Genomic DNA, 5635 nt, shown 5'->3' on the forward strand with positions numbered 1-5635 from the left:
CCACCCCTTGGACCCCTAACCCTTGCTCCAGAGGCCCCTTTGCTGGGGATCCAAACCCTTGCTCAAGGTGCCCTGCCCATTGGGCCGCTAACCCTAGCTCCAGGGGCCCCACCACTAGACACCCGAACACTAGCTCCAGGCACCCCACCCCTGGGACCCCCAACCCTTGCTCCTGTGGCCCCGTCCCCGGGGCTCCGAGCCTTAGCTCCAGGGTCCCTACATGTGGGAACCCTAAACCTAGCTCCAACGGCCCTTCCCGTGGGGCCCCTAACCCTAGCTCCAAGGTCCCTTCTCGTGGGACCCTTAACCCTATCTGCAGGCCCTGTACCCCTGGGTCCCCTAACCCTAGCTTCAGAGGCCCTACCTATGGGGCCCTTTACCCTAGGTCAAGGGGCCCTATGCATGGGTCCCCCAACCCTAGCTCAAGGGGCCCTATCTCTGGGGCCCCTAAACCTAGCTCCAGGGGCCCTGCCCGTTGGACCCCTTTGCCTAGCTCCAGGGTCCCTTGAAACACTTGGGAAAATGTGTTTGACTGTTCAGGCATTGGGAACTCAGCTAAGAATGCAAATGCTTTTCAAAGACTGCGGGGACTGTGGGATCACTGGAGTCCTCAGTCTCCCCTCCCTCCCTCCATGAACGTCCATTTGATTCTTTGGTTTTCCGTTACGCTTGTCACGCAGCACTGTGCTGAGTCCCGGCTGTGGACTCTGTCTATCATAGCCTGGAGATTTTTTCAAATGCTTTGTCATTTCGTCTTCTGTAACGGAGCTCTGATAGAACAGATTTGTCTCTCCATACAGCGATCAGATCCAGTACCTCCCAGACGGTCCACGCTGGAGCTCGTTTTGGGTTTGGGACTGCATCGCCACCTGTGCTGATCAGAGCTCCATGCTGGGCAAACAGGAAATGAAATTCAAAATTCGCGGGGCTTTTCCTGTTTACCTGGCCAGTGCATCCGAGTTCAGATTGCTTTCCAGAGCGGTCACAAGGGTGCACTGTGGGATACCGCCCGGAGGCCAATACTATTGAATTGCGGCCACACTAACCCTAATCCAACATGGTAATACCGATTTCCGCGCTACTCCCCTCGTCGGGGAGGAGTACAGATATCGGTACTAAGAACCCTTTATATCGATATAAAGGGCTTCATTGTGTGGACGGGTGCAGGGTTAATTCGTTTTAATGCTGCTAAATTCGGTTTAAATGCGTAGTGTAGACAAGGCCTAAGAAAGCGGCTGTTTGACCTACAAACAACGACAAAGTAAAACCTGCAAGAGCAGCCTTTCAGTTCAGAGGCCTGATAATAAGATGTTACTAATAACTGATGAAAGAGTTACAAACGATTCAAAACCATACTTAGAACAAACCAAATGGGAACACACACAACACCATTTTTCTTCGCTGCTCTTCAACCACGATATTCTCCCCATAGGGAGGTCCATCGCTCCTGGGGGTTCAGTGCCACAGTAACAGGGTGATGTGTGCAAGGGATGGAGGAAGCTGCTATTCCATCTCCCAAGTCCAAAAATCAGTTTAATAGCTAGTCCTGAGATAGAGGAAGTATCAGTTATTAAAGTCATAAGAACTAATTTAACATTGTGATTCCAGCCAATGTTAAAATGATCTAACATTCAGGTTAATACAAACATTTCTAGTCCTCTGCATAGAACGCTCAAATGATGCAAAAATAGCAAGTTTGCTTTAAAAAGTCATAAAAGGGGTGTCATTCAGAATCTGACACTTGGTGAAACGTAAGTCTAGAACACACAACCAGTTTGGGGATTGTGCTCTGCTTCTTAACAATCTGCCCTGAGGTTGCCACTCGCAGTCACAAGCTACTCCACATGGCTGGGGCCCTCTCATGGATCAGTAACTGGTTAGCAGCTTGGAAAGAAAGAGTAGGACAAAATAGTCGTTTTTGCAGTGGAAAGGGGTAAATAAAAGGCTTCCAAAGTATGAGACGAGGCTACAGACATTAGGGCTGGTCAGTTTAGACAAGACCGTAGAGCACCACTTCTCAACCAGGTGTCTGCCAAAAGAAACCAGGCTTGACCCACATCCCCAAGCCACCAAGCCTACCTGCCTGCATTGAAGGGGGAGAGAAAGGGCACAACAAAAAATTGCAGCATCAATGTAGAAGAGAGAACTCTTCCCCTGCCATTATCAGTAAGGGTTGCCTCACAGCCACTGACTCCCTGAACAGAAATAGCAAAAGTCCAACCACAATTCTACTTCCTTTCCACTACAAGAGATAATGGGTGGGAGCTTCTCTCTTGAGACTGTCCTGCTGCTTCCCAGGCACATGGCAGACAGAGCTTGGCCCGCAAGCCGAGGGTTTTGATCGCTTGAAGGCCCAGAGGGAAAAGAGACAAATGCTCGTGTATCAGAGAATGGCTTTGATCCATTGACCTCTGGGTTATGAGCCCAGCACGTGTCCGCTGCACCACTCGGCTGGCTCTTTATTCCCCCTGCCACCCAGCCACCTCTATCTGGATTAGTGCCTTACGAGCTCTTACGCTGGCAGGCATATGCGCTGGCTGCTAGGCAGCTGCCCTGGTCACAGGCTTTTACAGCTTCTACAGGGTAAAAAAGATCTATTTGGGGTTTGGACCCCATTGGGAGCTGGGTAGCTGAGTGCCGGAGACGGGAGTACTGCTTAAACTGTTTTCAATTAAGCCTTCAGCTCGTGGGGGATGAGGTTCAGCCTTTGATCCATGTCTGCAGCAGGCAAGCGCCTCTGGCTCAATCGGCCCCCACCCTGCCCCCGCTGTATTAGCAGACTAAAACCTGGAGCAAAGGCACACGCCTTGCAAGGGAACAGGAGCCGGGATCTCGAACAAATGTCAACATTTTAGTAAGATGACGTTCAAAGAAGAAAAAGGTGTACGGTACAGCATTTAGGTGTAGAAGTTTCTGGTGATCAGGGAACAATGTACAGATTACCCAGGGGGTGCGAAGTTCGGTTTAAGATCGGGTGGCATAAGGAAAACAGAATCTGCAATAGCCCTGACGGGGGGTAAAATGTTAACGTACAGACACTGAGTTAGGAGGATATGTTGTCCATGTGAGGGCTACGTTCAGGTGTGGAGTTTAAGAAGCGGGTACGACAATGAGAATGGATTCGCCCGCGTTTGGTGAGTTTTAACATTCAGTGTTTTTTAATCTTTGCCACAATCTAGTTTAAGCAGGGTCGGTATGAACTCTACCCTGCCATCTGTTGGTGATCTGTTGTAAAGGCCTTTTGGGGCTGATGTCATTTGCATGGTTACACCCACCCCAGATTGCATGAGGGGAGTGCTTGTCCAAATGGTCATTTCAGCTGCTGTGGGATCCCCCATCTCTTTGTTATTGGGGCAGGAGTAATCAAGTGTATTTTCCTGTTTAGTTTGGATCAAGGAGAGAGTAACTGTACCTGGCATTTGAGGCCTGAGAGCTTGCCCCTCGCCTGGAAAGGACTCATCATTAAGGGGTATGGGTTCCAACCCCCCTCCCCAAGTGTGTGGGAAGTAGAAATAGATGTTTGTTCTTGGTCTGATTGATTTTGTGTCTGGTGTTTAAAGACGGAGGTATTTTTGAATATCTTTAGAATTGTTGTTAGTACTGAAGTTTCTCATCTTAATATTATGCTATTAGATTTCTTCTACAATATATTTTGGTGCTGAAAGGTAAAAGATTGCTGTGTGTGTGCTGTTATGGAGTGAAGTAACAAAGGTTGGTTGCAGACAGGGTGCATGTGCCACAAAAGTTGTGCTTGTCTCACCCCAGCTGTGGTCCCAGAGTCCAGAATTTGCATAAACTCACCCCCTTACCTGTGACTAACAAGCTTGCCCTGCTAACTCTTCCAGCAAAACAGGTCAAAGAAAGTGTATGCAAGCCCTGTACTGCAGCCCCAGTACTATTTTCGGTTCCTTCCCACAGATCTTTCACTCCGCACCAGTCCAGTTCCTTGCTGTTGCTTGTCCAACCACTGCATACATGTGCTAGACTGGACCCTGAGCTGATTCCTGACTGTTGTGCTCCATACAGCCTGGCCTGTCTGTGTCTCTGTGGTGCAATGGGTTAGCACGTTTGGCTCTTAACTGAAAGGATGGTGGTTCAAGCCCACCCAGGGACAGTGATAAGCCTGTGCTACTTCCTTGCTTTCCTGCGGGCAGGGCCGGCTTTAGGCCAATTCAACCAATTCCCCTGAATCGGGGCCCGCACCCAAGCCCTGCTGCTGCACTGTACTAGGGTGGCCCAGCTTCCCCAGGGGGCAATTTAAAGGGCCTGGGGCTCCCAGCAGGGACTGGAGCCTCAGGCTGTTTAAATTGCCACCAGAGCCCCACTGCTGGAGACTTGGGGGCTATTTAAAAAGTCTGGGGCTCCCCTTGCTTCTACTGCCCCGGCCCTTTAAACAGCCCCCGGAGCCCCGCCACTTCCCCAGGGCTCCCGCGGCTATTCAAAGGGCTGGGGCGGTGGAAGCAGGGGAGCCCCAGGCCCTTTAAATAGCCCCCGAGCCCTGGGCTGCTGCTGCTACCTTGGTGGAGGAGGGGGCACTTACCGTACAGGGTAAGCTGTACCCCCTGTACCCGCACCGCTGCCCACAGCCAGCCCCTGCTGCACCCCCTGCCCTGCCTGCACCAGCCCCGCACCCCGTGCCCTGTCTCCAGTCAACCCTTGCCGCACTCCCCTGCCTTAAGCCAGCCAGTCCCACACTCCTCTGTCTCCAGGCCTGCCAACCCCTGCGCAGTCCCCTGAGGCCCTGCCTGAAGCCAACCAGCCCACTCCACCCCACATCCCCCTGCCTCCTGCCAGCCCCTGTCAGCAGCCAGTCCCACACACCCTGCCCTGCCTGCAGCCAGCCCATTTGCAGCCAGTCCTGCACCCCCTGTCCTGTCTGCAGCCAGCCCCGCACGCCTTGCTCTGCTTGCAGCCAGACCCTACCTCCAGTCAGCCCCTGCCCTGCCTCCAGCCAGCCCCATGTCCACTGGTGCCCTGCAGTTCCCAGGGCAGTAACCCTGCACACATGCTGCAATGAGAGGGGCAGTGAACAGCTGTGACCCACACATGTGCACACCTTAGGGTGACCAGACAGCAAGTGTGAAAAATTGGAACAGGGTGGGGGGTAATAGGATCCTATATAAGCAAAAGACCCCCCAAATCGGGACTGTCTCTATAAAATCGGGACATCTGGTCACCCTAGCACACCGCCAGGGAGTGGCAGGGACCCACACATGTGAAATGGAGCTCATTTCTAGTTCAGGCCCATCTTTTTAAAAAAGAATTTTAGGTAGGGTTAACATACATCCGTATTTTCCTGGACATGTCCAGCTTTTTGGTTCTTAAATAGACCATTTGGGAGAAATTTTTAAAAATATGGATGTATGGTTACGCTATTGGTACAAAAAATACATACTGTGGCACATCCCTTAAATCAGAACTTTTTACAGGGAACCGGCTGCTAAGAAATGAAAGGCTTTTATTTACATGATTTTTTTTTTAGTCATCCCTGCCGGGGCCCCGCCGAATATGTTCGAATTGGGCCCCGCACTTCCTAAAGCTGGCCCTGCCTGCGGGGAGCCTCAAAGGTCCCATTTTGCTGCCTCTTGGCCTCAGTGCGTTCAGCTAGTGGCCCAAAGACCGGGCTGGATGTCAT

At 51.6% G+C, this 5635-nt stretch overlaps 1 non-coding gene across 1 annotated transcript; it reads left to right on the forward strand.

The window, feature by feature from the left end:
* The first annotated feature begins 4040 nt into the window (after nt 1-4040).
* Nucleotides 4041-4114, forward strand: TRNAK-CUU (transfer RNA lysine (anticodon CUU)). Its single transcript has one exon. It is a non-coding gene; the product is annotated as a tRNA-Lys (tRNA).
* The last annotated feature ends 1521 nt before the right edge of the window (nt 4115-5635 follow it).

The sequence above is a fragment of the Gopherus flavomarginatus genome, unplaced genomic scaffold (assembly GCF_025201925.1).
Source record: "Gopherus flavomarginatus isolate rGopFla2 unplaced genomic scaffold, rGopFla2.mat.asm mat_scaffold_55_arrow_ctg1, whole genome shotgun sequence".
Classification (NCBI taxonomy): Eukaryota; Metazoa; Chordata; order Testudines; family Testudinidae; genus Gopherus; species Gopherus flavomarginatus.